We start from the raw sequence: 15,697 nt of genomic DNA, 5'->3' as shown, positions 1-15,697 counted from the left end.
CTTCTCCTCCATACTCCACTACAGCAGTCTCGCTAAGCAGCGCATGCGCAGTGACTTAGGCTTGACCTAAGAATGTGGTGCTCAATTGGGATACAATGGTCTCAATGAGCAAGGTGTGTCAATTAGTTGTATAATGTGGTCAACATGTTTCTTGCCTCTCTCTGTCCACAAGGGATCAAAGGGCAATACTTCAGGACCTAATTACATAAACCTACACTACTCAGTGACTTGATACAATAGTTAATAATCCGTGATAAAGTAATCAATCACCCACGAGGTCGCAACATGCAATAGTACCTTGACCTGATCTGAAAATAACCTAGAACACAAAGAGACAGACATTACATGAAACATATATATTGATTATTAAATTGCCACATTCTCTGTGGTACATTATGCATGAGCTGTAATATTGACTGTATGCCCCAAGTTATTTCCAAAGATATAAAACAGCTAGCACATTCATCACCAATTGTGAGCAACGTGCCGTGGAAAATGGTATCTAGGAAAAAAATGTTCTGCGGGCCGATCTTGATTATAAAAGAAACAACAACTCACCCTCATTAGGGCTAACTCGGACTCCAGTAGGATATAGCAGAGTGCAGAGCTTAATTGCGTCCTACAGAACACACTTATCAAAGTGGAATCCTCTTACCATGATTTTGGTAGCGAGTTCCTTCATGATCGATTCATACTTACTCAGACGCAGAGCGGACTCTTCTTTTAGACCAACCCCGGCTCTGCTTCCTCACGGAGACACTGAGCCTGGGGAGGGGACATCTTTATCTTTACATCCGCTTCGTGTGCACGCTTGCACTTGAAGGCATGTAACAAGTGGAGCTGTAACCTTGTCCGCCATGTTGGAATAGGCAGAAATGTAGTTTTCGGAGACACGTACGGAGGAAGGGCTTGAGGACAGTGACGATCAATAAAGCCTGCCGTCTTTTATGGATGTCTCATTTAAGTGGACGGGTTGTTAACAAGAATACATGTGAACAATGCAATGCATGAACAGTTATATGTGCTGCCCTCATGATAGAGGGATATCTTTTATTCAATAAAATGAACTGTGGTTACTTAAACTCATTGGGTAGATTGTGGGTCCCATCTAATGTCAAAAGACATGAGTGCGTGTTATCATAAATATGTCCATTCAGGGTTGTCGTTTCCATGGAGCAGAATCAATGGTAGGGTCTCTGTGTTACCCAATAATAATGCAGCACGTTGGCCTTCTTTGTTGCATATTATCACCCTTTGTGTGGACAACCGATCATTGGTGGCGTGATTATTTATCCAGTTCTACCCAGGGGATGTCATTGTTCAAGTCCGCCCCTGTGTGTGGATAATCGGAATATCCAATTTTGTTCTTTTCTAAAGAGGGCTTCCAGTCTCATTAAGGGGTAAGTCTCAAGGACGGTCCATTTTATGTCATCAGGGGAATGGCAGATAAAGGTGAAATGTGCACTCATTTTGGTGTTAGACTTTTTGCACCTGATATTGCTCCGGTGCTCTGTGATTCGCACCTTTACTGTTCTCGTAGTCATACCTATATATTTTAACTGGCATGGGCAGGTGGTCAAATGTATGCAATTGTGTGAATTTCAGTTAGTGTGTTTTTTCTGTATCCATGCCTGGGAGTCATTTAGCTGGATGACTTTGGTGGTCTGTGTTAGATGACATATATTGCATTGGCCACACAGGTAATGTCCTACCACCGGGGGGCGAACTCTAAAGCAGTCCGTGTGAGGATGTTCTGTGCACTTCTGGCCTTGTGTGAATCAGCATATCTTTAAGGTTTGTTGATCTTTTGTATGGGAACCTGGGAGGACTGAATGTGTTTCCCAGTCTGCAGGATGCTCCAGTGTTTTTAATAACTTTTTGTATGAAGTTAGATTCTGGGGTAAAAGTCGTGATGCAAGTTAGTACGTCAGATTTTCGTTTATCTTAGGTTTCTCGTAAAGCCTCTCTATTGTTATTGCGAGCTCTTTTTTGTGCTGTTTTAATGCATTTAGAGGGATACTCTTGTTTAGTTAAATGGTTTGCTCCTCCCTCCTTTCCCCTTGTTTTAGAGGAACTGCACACCCTTGTTTGTGATTACATAAATTAAACCTAACGGGAAAGTATGAAGTAAATAATGAAAGAAAGAAGCAAAGAGGGACTGAAGGAAGGACAGAAAGGTGAAAAGCAGTAAAGAAAGATGAACAGAAAGATTGGGGGAAAAGGACAGATTTAAGAAAATTGTCAGGACAAATGGGAATAATCATGGAAGGACAACAAGCAGGCCAGAAGGAAAGATGAGTAGAAAGGTTGAAATACGTGGAAGGAAAGAACGTAAAAGGCAAAGGAAAAGGATGAATAGGAGAATAGAATCAAAGAGAGAAAAAGTAAGAGAAATGGGAAATAATACAATAGCAAATAAGGAGAGTGACAGGAAAAGTAAGGCATCAGGTGAGGGATAGAGAAACGAGGATAAAGTAAAATACAGTCTTTAAAAGAACGATTCCAATAGAAGGGAGAAGCAAACTGCAAGATGAAATTAAAAAAAGGAAGATATTAAAAGAGAGATAACCAGAGAAAAATAAAGAGCAAAATAGAAGATCAAAAGAAATATTGAGGTAGAAGGAAAACTGAAACACCAGGAGGAAAGAAGGTGACGGGAGAAAAACAAAGGAAGTGAAAACAAAAAAGCCCAAAGTTAGAAAAACGCAAGAATGGTGTTTACAAATGGAAAAAAAATCAATGAAAACAAAAGAGAAATGAAAGACTGCTGTTATATCCTTTCTCTACCTTAGTGTGTGTTACAGCCTTAAGCTGTAGTTCTTTGCTTTGTGTTCCATCTTTGGTGACATCTAGTAGAATGTCCAGGGGTTTCCTAGTTGCTTGGTCACTAGGTTCTCTTTGGATCTGAAAAGGGTTGGTGGAGCGGTTGGAGATTGATGTGGATCTGTCTTCATGTCTGTCTGCTGTGTAGCTATCCTACAATAAATCTGGACTGAACTCTTCAAAGTGTCACGGCGTCCTCACTACAATTTGTGGCGACGATTTAGCTACACAGCCACACACAGGACCCTGCGTGCACCTGCTCGTATCTCTTTTATGACACAAGGTCTTCTCAATCATACGGTAAGACTGTTCTTTTATTTGCTCAGCGACGCATCGTTTCTGCCAATTTCAAGCTTCAAGTGACAAGTCACATCGCTATTTCCTTATATAAGTTCCCGGCACGGGCTTATCCATAAAGTTACCGTCACGGGCGAAGCCAGAGACTTGTTAAAATTTCACCTCACCTGTTATCGGCTCATTCTCGAGTGTCTTCAGGGAGGTGCTGCTTTTTCTTGCTTCATACTGCTCAGATCTCCGCTGCATCCTACCAGCTATTGTATTTCTCCAACGTTCAGGCCTGACGTTCCGTGTGCATGCGCAACAGTAGGCCTCATCTTGCCTGACCTGCCGGTCCTCCACGCATCGCGCAACGCCGTATTCGTCGCTTAGCAACCACTCAAGCTCTCGTTGACAAAGGCCCTTTTCTGATTATGACGATCGGCACGTCTGGAAACTTTACTTTTTCAAGGAAGCAAGTAAGCATATTTTCAGTTGATCACGACGATCGGCACTTCAATTATTAGTTCAAGCATTTTCTTTATTGTACCTCAAGGTGTTTCATGTGACTTCGTTTACAACTTGGGTCAACATGATTAAACTTTAAATTTATCTAATTTTGTCTTTCTCAAGCTGCATTTCATCTATTTTCCTCAGCATTTACGTGTCTTCACGGTGATTCGCACACCTGCTTTGTGCGGATGATTAAACGGTGATTCGCACACCAGTTTTATTATAAATGTGTTTGTGCGGATGAATTTACTGTGATTCGCACACCAGTTCAATTATATTTCTGTTCTTTAAACCTTTTTCACTTGGTTTTCATTACTCCCTTTTCACTTTTGATCATTTTCTCTTCATTTCTTTTCTTTTCTCTGTTTATTTTACGCAATTTACTATTTTGTCCTTTCTTCTCTTCACTATTTTACATTTTTTTTTGTTATCTCTCAAGCCATGCAGTCTGTAACACCTCCTCCTTGTTTTCTAGAATCCCCAGGTGAACCTCCCGTTCGGTGGGAGATATGGTTTGATGCTTTTCAAACTTACCTTGGTGGCATTGGCGCTTCCAGATTTAGTAACGAACGGAAGAAATTCCTCCTACTTCATTCCTTTGGTTTTGAGGGAAGATCGATTTTTAAGCACCAATCCTGAAATTAATCATCCTCCAGAAGATGTTGTTGACGTCTACCAAGACACCATCATCAAACTCAAAACAAGGTTTGATAAACAACCTAGCTTGATGGTTCTCCGCCACAAGTTACTAAAGAGACAACAGTGTGAAAGCAAGGATGTTGATTCCTACATTTCTGCTCTACGTATGCTAGCCTCTGTCTGTCAATTTGACATGTTCACAGACCACTTGATCAGGGATCAATTTGTGTGCCACTGCAGAGACAAACAGATTTGTCAAAAATTGTTGTCTTTAGCTAATCCTTCGTTGGAAGAAACAATTAAAATTGCTAAAAGCATCAAGACTTCTCAGGTTTCGCTGAAGGAGCTAGAAGTTAAGCCTGTTGATTTTGGCAATATTGTCGCTGAAAATAATAAGAGCAAACATTCTGCACCTCAACAAGGTCCTTCAAAAAACAGTGCTTCAAAGAACCCAAATGTGGGTAAAGGTGGTTCAGTCTTCAAGTCAGAATTCCAGAATGTCAAGCAAATGTGTTACCGATGTGGGAACCCACCTCATCAAAAAGGGGGAAGTGTCCTGGGGCCAATGCGGTCTGCAATTATTGTAAAAAAATAGGGCATTTCGAAAAAGTTTGCTTGAAAAAGAAAAATCGTAGAAGAACTGTTGCATGTGTTTAGTGTGTGTTACAGCCTTAAGCTGTAGTTCTTTGCTTTGTGTTCCATCTTTGGTGACATCTAGTAGAATGTCCAGGGGTTGCCTAGTTGCTTGGTCACTAGGTTCTCTTTGGATTTGAAAAGGGTTGGTGGAGCAGTTGGAGACTGATGTGGATCTGTCTTGATGTCTTTCTGCTGTGTAGCTATCCTACAATAAATTTGGACTGAACTCTTCAAAGTGTCACGGCCTCCTCACTACAATTGTATAAATGACGGATAAGGAAATAATATTCACTGTGAAAGAGGAGGAAAATAGGGCTGGGACAAAAAGAACACATACAGAGTCATGGCCAGGATACACCAAGGCAGACAAGAGTAGACATGGGCATACCTCAACAAGGGAAGAGATCATCATAGGAACTTGAAAACAGTGAGTCATGCACATGCAAAAATGCACTGAAACAGAGGAAAGACGTAGATATGGGACACACAAAGAAAGGGAGACAGGTGGAGGCAGGGCCACAGGTACACACAGTGTTATACAAACACATGACACATGGAGATACCAACATGTAGAGACTCTGGAAAACACTTTATACAAAGCAAGGGAGATTGTGGGAGACATAGCCACCAGGGATCTCCGTAAGGCATGGACACTGGTATAGTCTGGGACAAACGGACATAGGGAAACATGGGAGATTGAAAGTCATAGAGCCCGAATTAAAGTTTGGTAGACAGGGTATTCCATCAGATTTCGTATATCTCAAGTCTTAGTCACCAACTGAACTTGAGAAAATTTAGATGCAATCAGAAAGAAATATACATGCTCCATTACAGATGCTTTCTTAAATGCACAAGAATGAAATTCATGATCTTATAGGTGAAAATATGGCGTGGCATCCATTTGGTTGTGCGATATATTGTTTTCAGATGGTGAAAAATCTATTACTATTACTACTATTACTATTACCTTTGCTGCAAGATGGGCCTGTGTGCTTAGTTTCTCTGTGATATACTGAACTTAAAAATCAGCCATTTTCTACATAGAACTCCCTCCTTCAGAGCCTCTGCTTGACCACATGTCACAACGCCTTCAAAAAAGACCTCAAAGCTCTCCCCTTTGAACAACACATACGACAACTCCCCATGCCCCCACATGTCCTGTTTGGGTGCACCTCAGCCTTACCCGGCATGAACTATTGTTGAACTTACATGATTAGCTAATACCACATGCTCTTCATTGCTATGGTATGTTATGAGTGTGTGCGCTCACTTCTCCTATGATAATTCCTTGTATTCCCCACTTGATACTGATCTGTTTCAACTCTATTGTAAAGCGTTCTGATGCCTCCGGGCCATGTCTGCACTATATAGAAATCACAATAAATATATACATAAAATGAGTGCATTGAGGGAGCAGTGGCATAGTGAACATAATGAGTCAATCCAAATCAAGTGTAACAAACACAAGGGCAAAGATATAAGTGGAATATTGGTACTGTAAAACTGTAGCTCCACACATCTTAGCTTGTGATAACGTTTAACTACCAGAGACAGATCATGGAAGGGAGGATAGGTGAGACCAAGGACCAAGAAACAGAGTCGAGGCAGAGGAATCTTGCTTGTGCTTCACAGTGAAATCTCTGCTATAGTAATGTACAGTCTTTCTCACCACAGGACTGCGTTTTGTGCCGCGCCTTCTGTTTTTTGGATAGCAATGGTGGTAATGGATCGCCCGCCACTGAAATCTCAGACTCATAGATATTACTGGGAGTCATCAAAGTATGTATTAAAGATATTAATGCACAGAAGATTTAATAGGTCCTGTTGTGCATGGATGTTAGTTTAAAAACAAGTTATCCCTTGATTACTAATTAAAAACAGTATGATTATTTAAATCAATTTTATCCTCATATCAAATATTGTATACGCACCCTACTTTATTATTTGGAAAAAATATCTCTCTTTCACAGCCAACAACTAGATAATATTATTTTATTACACTTTCTCATAAATATATAAAAAAGCCACATCCAATATGTGACACAATCTTTTGTAAAAAAGTTTTCCATAAAAACAATACATAAAAACATTATACGAAACAAAATTATTGTACAACACAATGTTATATAAACAAAGAGAGAAAAATATATAATTAGATACTACGATTTGTCATTAATTCGGCATATCACAAGGAACAATTTCTTCACTAGGCCTGGATGTACTCTATTTTGCAATGAACAAGACAAAGTGTTTCCATAGATTATGCCACAAAAAAGGCGTTGACGTCGATGGTTACTTTATTGTGCCATCTTTTTCAAGACTAACATTTCAAGTCTCTCTGTTGTTCACCCTTGATTGATCACTACAGTTATCCTGCGTTTTTTTTTTGCCTCTAACTCTTATCAGTATTGGTATTAGTGTCGGTGTTATTTCAGCTTAGAGCAGCCTCTTAAGCCAATCCCAAATGCAGACTGATTTTTGCGGAAATCCTTGATTTAAAATATATTTCGAGGTCCTCCCAATTTCGTGCTTATTGGCTTTTATGTGCCTTAATAATTTGCCGTGGTAGTAGTTTATTCCCGCTCCCTGGTAAACCGTCACCTCAAATAACGAGGGGCTAGACAGTGCTTGCCTCCTTGTTCTCTTGCCTCGATCAACTTGAAGCTTGCTGTAGAGTAATGGAATCCTACACGCGTTCTCTTGTATCCGTGGGTGCTTGGATGCTATGCATCTCATCCTGAAGTGCCAGGATGAGGTAAACAATGTTGTCAACCCAAGTATCTGAGAAAGTCACCCTCCAGGTTTTTTAATGGAGTTTTGCTCTTGTCATCTCTTGCTAGCATCCTCATGCAGTATCATCAAGTATGCCATAGGACAATCCTTACAGCCATGCCTCATGCCCATCTAAAGCACACACTGTAATGTGAGCTGGTGAAGGAGTGCTTATGTTTCACAGAGTAATATAAGTAATACCAATTGTGCTCATTTACCAGTTGCAACGTAGCCCTCTGAAACTGCACTGCAAGAGACACTGCACGGCACAACTGATGACAGCCACTCCATAAGAGGTCTTCTTCTGGTTGAGTTAAGGGCACAGTCAGTGCTTAATTTGTGCTGGTGATTTGTAATGATGCTAATTTTGGGGGACAGGGACTTATTTTTCATCAAACACACAAAATTTGATGTCAGGCTGCTTGCAATAAGTCTAACCACTGGCAATAGCTAAGGGTAGCGCTCCAACCCATCGTTCTTTTGCTCACCTCAGCTTGGACCCAGCCATATGCAAATCAGTCTTGACCCTGCTCCTCATGGGAACAGTCCAGCCCGAACTGCCAAGTCAGGTCTAGTTTTAAACATGTTAGACTTCTATGCACTATCGTAAGTGTCTGTTTTCTTTCATTGAACCAAGTGCATTGGGTGCTGGGAAATATCTTCGCTCGAAAAAACTGCCAGGCACTGGACCTAACTCCACTCAAGAACTCCAGGTGCCAGAGGTAAGGGAACGATTCCTCCATGGGAACTGGGATGGAGAATGAGCCAGCGTAGGGCCAGTGTAAAAAAGTTGAACTACATTTAGCTGAAGTCTAACCGTGTTTACCATGTTGTGCTTGCATGCTTTGCTTGTGTTGTTTCATTTTGTTTGTAATGTGTTAAAGTGCGCTGAAGGTGTCGTCTTGCTAGGGGAAAAGAAATATTAGACTAGCCAGGTAGACAAGCAAAGATTGTGTGCACCTAATCCATGGTTTACAGCAAGAAGACTCTAGGAATAGTGGAGAAATAGTGAATGCAGGCAGAATCTTCAGGTTATGAAGCACAGACCCTTGAAGGATGAATGTGTGTGAGAAAGAGGCAGTCTGACCCAGCAACCCCAGTTTCAAAGCTGCCCCCCCCCCCATGTGCACAACCAAATGTCAGCCGAACGCAAGGGGATCTCTGGGTGTGAATACCCTTCCATCCCCACTCCATGACATCAGTTAGAGAAATAACTGAGGGACACCTTGTCCTTCTTTCTGCATCGTCCCACCCACGCCCTCCATGGGATGAGCTGCGTGTGAATGAAGGAGCAGTGATGGGGTAAACACATTTTAACAAATTGAACCCCCCTCCACCAAAAGGAACTCCTCCCATACTATTACCGCCAGTATAGTAGAGCCAATGGTAATTTCAGAAAGGGTGGATGAAACTCAATAAGAAGGATGGAAAGAAATACTTTTCTGAATATGGTACCATTGATCAAGAGGGATTAAGAAAGATACAAAATGGTCCTAAAAACAAAACTGAGGCCACACAATAGCCTCTCTTTTACAGTGGTATGTGAAGGACATCAAACGCAAGCATGGATTCCTAGTCAGTGGCATGAAACAGACTCAGGAGAAACATGAATGCCAACTATGCCACCGTAGCGACAAGGCTACGCATTGGGCTCCTACTGCCCAACTCCTCCCTATTTATTCTGCCAGATCACTTAACTACAAGACAAGAAGAAGCAGAGCGAGGACCCAAGAAGGAGGATTTGCTGAATATTTTCCCCACGGTGGCCAGTGTGGCTGGCTGGAAATGGAGTGGCACCTATGGGGTTACCGGTGGATGGAACACAAGAAGGTAATGCACAAGTGAGCGCTGCACTGCGATGCACGTGACTGACATTGGAGCACCTAAACAGAAGTGCACAAATAACCAGACAAGACAGAGACTCCACTACTAGTCCGAGAATGCATTCAGTCTCAGCTGGCCATAGAGATCCCTGTGAACGCCTTCCTATCATTACCAGCAAAAGCTGAAGAACAACAGTTGACCAAGTAGAAAACCAAATCCAGAGAGAGAGGGCAGTAATCTCGCCTCCCTCTAGTGATGCAGTCGATGAAGGCCTCGCCCACTACTGATACCCGCCTCAGGAGGTAGGGTCACCGCCCATGTCCCTTGGACCACTTCTGACTTAATGAACATTAAGAAACATTTCCTCAATATTCGAGACAATCCAAACCTGTTCTGTGAAGAATTGCAAAATCAGTTTGAAGTGCATAGACCAAACTAGACTGATATGATTCAATTGTTGTGTTTAGGGTCACACAATGAAGTGAGAGACCAATGGATGTAAAAGTAGTGACATTGATGCAGTACCAGGCCTAGGCAAAGTTTAAATTATGCCGGAGTAAGGCGCGCAATTTTGGGAATTTTGCATTACACTTGATATTCCAAATTCCAGAAATTACGCCATCATGCCACTTTGAGTACCTGGTTGCTAATCACTGCATGGGTTTTGAAGAGAAAGAAAGAAAGAGAATGTTAAATCTAAGGTCTTTGTAATTGCAGAACATGAAGTAGAATGTGAAGTGGAGAGGGTGGGGACCCCATGCAAAAGGAAACAAAAGCGACAGCAGGAGGGAAGAAGAGGAGGAGGAACAACTAGAGGGGCAGAGGAGAAGCCCCAGGTAGGGGAGGATCATGTTTGCCTATGATCATTTAGGGCATTAGAAGAGGGATTGTCCTCTAACTGAGTCTAATGAGCCCAGTGTTGCTGACCCACCCGAATTAAAAAAGATCACACAGAACTCTTCCTTGAGGTGGCACCAGAGAGTAATTTGCAAAATGGCCACACTGGCGTGAGGCTCTTGCAGCTGGGCAAACAAATCTGCCATAATACGTCTTCAATCTGCATGCCAAGCGACAAATTTGACACTTTCTAGAGGTAACTCAGTGGCTCGTGTTTTCCATGGAGACCAGTGCTGAGAGGGGCCCTGGTGGAATGATTTATTTTATTTATTTTATTTATTTTTAGCATTTATTAAGCGCGAACAAATGCCCGCAGGCGTCTCGGCGCTGTACTGTTATTACTCTCCCGAGTGATCTTATGAGTTTTTAGAGGTTAAATAACCAGGTCTTCAGTTTCTTCCTAAAGGACATTAGATTTGGGCAGGATCTTATGGTTTGCGGGAGTGTATTCCATAGTCTTGGGGCGACTACTAGGAAGCGTCTGTTTCCCCAGTTGACCAGCCTAGTCCGTGGCACTACCAGGTCATGCAGTCTTGCTGATCGTAGCGTTCGAGTGGGGACGTATGGAACCAAATGGTCGCACAAGAATTGAGGCGCTTGATGGTGTAGTGACTTGTAGACAATGCATAAAGTTTTGAATTTAATTCTGTTTCTAACGGGAAGCCAGTGGAGACTCCTCAAAGTCTCAGCTATTGGCTTGAATTTAGGAATATTAAGAAGAAGTCTGGCTGCTGCATTTTGGATTGTCTGCATTTTCTTGATAATCCTGACTTGCGCATTGCCGAACAAGCCATTGCAGTAATCCAATGCTGAGAAGACCAAAGCGCTGACCAATGTCTTTCCCACATTTTTTGGAAGAAAAGGAAGAATCTTCCTGACCAGCCGTAATTTATGGAATGCCGTGGAGGCCGTTTGATTGGCATGAGCCATGAAATTTAGATTGTCATCAAAGATGACTCCCAGATTTCTCACCTTCGTGACCGGTTTAGGTACCACTCCAAAGGAAGAAGGCCACCAGGTTGGGGACCAGCTAGGATTGAGATGGCCAAAAGTGACCACCTCGGTTTTATCGGAGTTAAGTTTCAGACAGTTTGCTGACATCCAGTTACCTATGGCCAGCATACCTGTTCTGAAACTCTCCGCCACTGCTTCCCCATCATTTCTGACAGCCAGTATCAGCTGTGTATCATCTGCATATGAGGTAAGGTTCATCCCATGCGCTTTGATGGTTTTTGCGAGGTCCGACACATATATATTAAATAGTGTCGGACTGAGGGATGAACCTTGAGGTACCCCACATGGCAGCGATAGCTCAGCGGATTCAAACTGGCCCAGTATGACAGCCTGGGATCTCTCTGCCAGAAAAGACGCCAGTAGATCTTTTGCTAGGCCTTGCACGCCCATTTTTTCGACACGGCTGACTAAGATCTTATGGTCAACCGTGTCGAAAGCAGCCGATAAATCTAGAAGCACCAAAAGTGCTGTACCGCCTTGGTCTCTGATTAATCGGATGTCGTCCGCCGCTTTAATGAGTGCTGTTTCCGTTCCATGAAACTTGCGGAATCCAAATTGTGATTCATCGAGCAGATGATATTGCTCGATGAATTCCGTGAGTTGGGTGTTCATGGCTTTTTCGACTATCTTAGCCAGAAAGGGTAAATTCGCAATAGGCCTATAATTTTTTAGTTCTGCTTTATCTAAGCCGGGTTTTTTCAGGAGGGGTTTGAGTAAGGTCTTTTTTAACTGATTAGGGAAGATGCCTGTGCGAAACATGACGTTGCTTATTTGTGTGATAACTGGAATAACAGTGTCCATTAATGAACGAAGGGTATTCAGAGGACAGGGATCAAGAGCTGATCCAGATTTAATAGTGTTAATGATGTCTTGGATTTGATCCTCAGTGACCTCTGCGAAGCGGGAAAAATTATTGCTTGAAGATGATCTATTTGTTTTATCCATGCCCTGTTTATCACCTAGGTTGAACGCAGAAAATATGTCGTTCACCTTGGTGAAAAAGAAGGATGCCAGTGAATCACAGACATCTTGTGAGCAAGGGGGGTTAAGGTCTGGAACACATCCCGCAAGATGTTTGGTTATTTCAAAAAGCTTTTTATTCGAGTTTTTTGCGCTTTCGATTTGTTCAGTGTAATACTTCTTTTTTGTCTCTATGATTAAGAGTTTGTATTGAATTAACAGTTCCTTATACACTTCCCTACTTTCATTATCATACTTTTTCCTCCAGTTTCTCTCTTTATTTCTGCACTGCTGTTTCAGTTTCTTAAGCTCCTCAGTGTACCATGGTGCTGAGGGGGAGCTTCTGTTCCTGGACATTGTTTTTACTGGTACCAGTTTATTAGCAGCCTGGCCCACCCATGTGTAGTATTGCTCAATAGCAGTTTCCGGGTCGGTAGCCCATATGGGTATTGAATTGTGCAACGCCTCCTTAAAACAGGGAATGTTAATGTCTTTCCAGACCTTGAACAATTCTCGCTTGGGGGGGTTGTTGTAGCGGTAGGTGTTTTATTAATTTGTATTGTAGCCAATACCAGGTGATGGTCGGACCAGGTCATTGGCAAGACATCAGTCACTAAGATATTTTCCAAATTGGAGACGATACCATCTAAGGTGTGGCCTGCAATGTGAGTAGGTCCTTTTACCAACTGCGATAGACCAAAGACCTCCATTTCTGATTGCAAAGATATGGTGTCCTTGTCTTCACTACAGTCTAAATGGAAATTGAAATCACCTAACAGTGTTATAGATTTATCCGTGACTGAGGTTTCTAAAATGGTGAGGATTTCTGTAAGGAAATCCGACCGGGCTTCTGGTCTTCTATATAATAATACACCTTTGAAGTTATATGAGGGAGATAAATAGATGTCAAATTGAAGTGCCTCGCATGTCGCAGAAGGAATTGCAGTAGTACGGATTTTAAAAGAGTCACGGGCAATTATAGCAATCCCACCGCCTCTTTTACCAATTCTGTCTAGTCTAAAGCATTTGAATCCTTGAGGAACGGCTATCACGAGGTCTGGGTCGGATGCTTTATCCAACCAAGTCTCCGTCAGGAACATTATGTCTATGTTCCTGTCAGTAAGTACATCTGCCATTTCTTGCCTATGCTTGGCTAGAGAGCGCACATTGATAAGGGCAATAGAAAACATTTGCTTTATCTGATTAAGATTATCACTACCTACCCTTTTATCTAATAGGGGGATGGACGTTTGACAATGTGTACAAATCAGTGCCGTTTTAGAAGGTATGGAGTCAGGACTATACCTTGTGCATTTTTCCGTTGTTTGTGGGCAGAGGTCTATCAGCGTGGAGCGCGGGTATGATGTGATGCATGCGGGAGCAGTCCGACCAGGGGGGGTGGCCCTAGGCCCGTGTCCGGCGTGGACGGGCGCAGACGGGCTTGCCTTTGGCGCGCCGCCGGCGCACCGCCGGCGCGCCCGCTGCGCCCGCCCGCTGTACGGACGGAAAGACCCCATATTTTTATACTGTATTGAGGAGGGTGGGAGGCGTCCTGCCACTGGACCTCCAACCCTTTCTCCCTCCAAGATGGCGCCTTTGCCCCGCGTCGTCAGCCCCTGATCGGCCACGGCGGGAGGAAAAGGTGAGTGGAGCGCGCCTCAGTGCTAAACAGAGCTTGTTCTCACTGAGCGCGATAATGTACAGAATAAAATCTACCAGTTTAAGATATTTACAAATATTAAAAAAGACTCGCCAGAAATACCACAGGGATAGAGTAGAGCCCCCGGCTTCCGCCTCAGGGGAGAGTATCTAGTACGCAGAGCGACGGACACTTACAGCTTAAGTATCCGGGAGGGTGGGAGGCGTCCTGCCACTGGACCGCCAACCCTTTCTCCCTCCAAGATGGCGCCTTTGCCCCGCGTCGTCAGCCCCTGATCGGCCACGGCGGGAGGAAAAGGTGAGTGGAGCGCGCCTCAGTGCTAAACAGAGCTTGTTCTCATTGAGCGCGATAATGTACAGAATAAAATCTACCAGTTTAAGATATTTACAAATATTAAAAAAGACTCGCCAGAAATACCACAGGGATAGAGTAGAGCCCCCGGCTTCCGCCTCAGGGGAGAGTATCTAGTACGCAGAGCGACGGACACTTACAGCTTAAGTATCCGGGAGGGTGGGAGGCGTCCTGCCACTGGACCGCCAACCCTTTCTCCCTCCAAGATGGTGCCTTTGCCCCGCGTCGTCAGCCCCTGATCGGCCACGGCGGGAGGAAAAGGTGAGTGGAGCGCGCCTCAGTGCTAAACAGAGCTTGTTCTCACTGAGCGCGATAATGTACAGAATAAAATCTACCAGTTTAAGATATTTACAAATATTAAAAAAGACTCGCCAGAAATACCACAGGGATAGAGTAGAGCCCCCGGCTTCCGCCTCAGGGGAGAGTATCTGAATGATGACAGAAGGGCTCTGCTGGTGATGAAAACTCACAGAGGAAGGCGCTCGTGAGACTGCCAACCCATTGCACAGTGGACATGGTTGCAGGGCAGCTGGAGGCCCCACTTATTTGGGCTTATTTGGCGTTACTGTGGCGGTTGCCCAGCGGTGGCTGAGAGACACAGCCAGTGATTTTACACAACAGAAAGAGGCCGTTAGGTGAAGACTGAAAATACTCTCCAAGCAGTAGCGGTCCGGACTCCAAAATACACAGTAAGCCCCAACTGCGGGCGCCCTTGTAGTATTGAACCTGTGGCTTCCAATCCAAGATGGCGGGCATGAATGCTCCAGTATAACTTGCTGCACTACGAGCTCTAAGAGGGCCTGCGTGTAGCCCTGGTGAAGGTGCCCCCATACTGCTATGCACCTACAGACAGAGACAGATGATGGGTTGTGCCTACTGCTAAACTCGCTGCTTGTGCTCCCCTCATCCACACCCATGCCAAGAGGGGAAGTCTAGAACCCGACTCCCTCATCACAAGCTACTGTGACCAATCCTCATAGTGAACAGCAGTGTGACCTGAACATACTAAGGAAGCGGTGACCTGGCCCCATATGATAGGGCTGCATCATAACTCCCCAGAAGACATTCAATGGTACTTGTTGTGCACCAGCGGCCTTGCAGGAAGGGTAAGATCTCACCCTTGGATCACGAAACATGAGGAAATCACACGTCAGAAAACTGAAGCTATAGTTTGAACCTGGCCGCGGGCTGAATCATTCCGGCAGAAAACTCACACAGGGCGCCGCACTGGACTTGATGGAGAAGGGCGTTGATTGAAGACGCTACTGTGCACAAAGCAAAGAGATCTGGTGTCCATAGATGGAAAAATGAACACACTCAGTGTTTACATGG

The sequence above is a fragment of the Triturus cristatus genome, chromosome 4_2, assembly GCF_964204655.1.
Source record: "Triturus cristatus chromosome 4_2, aTriCri1.1, whole genome shotgun sequence".
In the NCBI taxonomy this organism is placed as follows: Eukaryota; Metazoa; Chordata; class Amphibia; order Caudata; family Salamandridae; genus Triturus; species Triturus cristatus.
Note: the sequence above shows the minus strand (reverse complement) of the source record.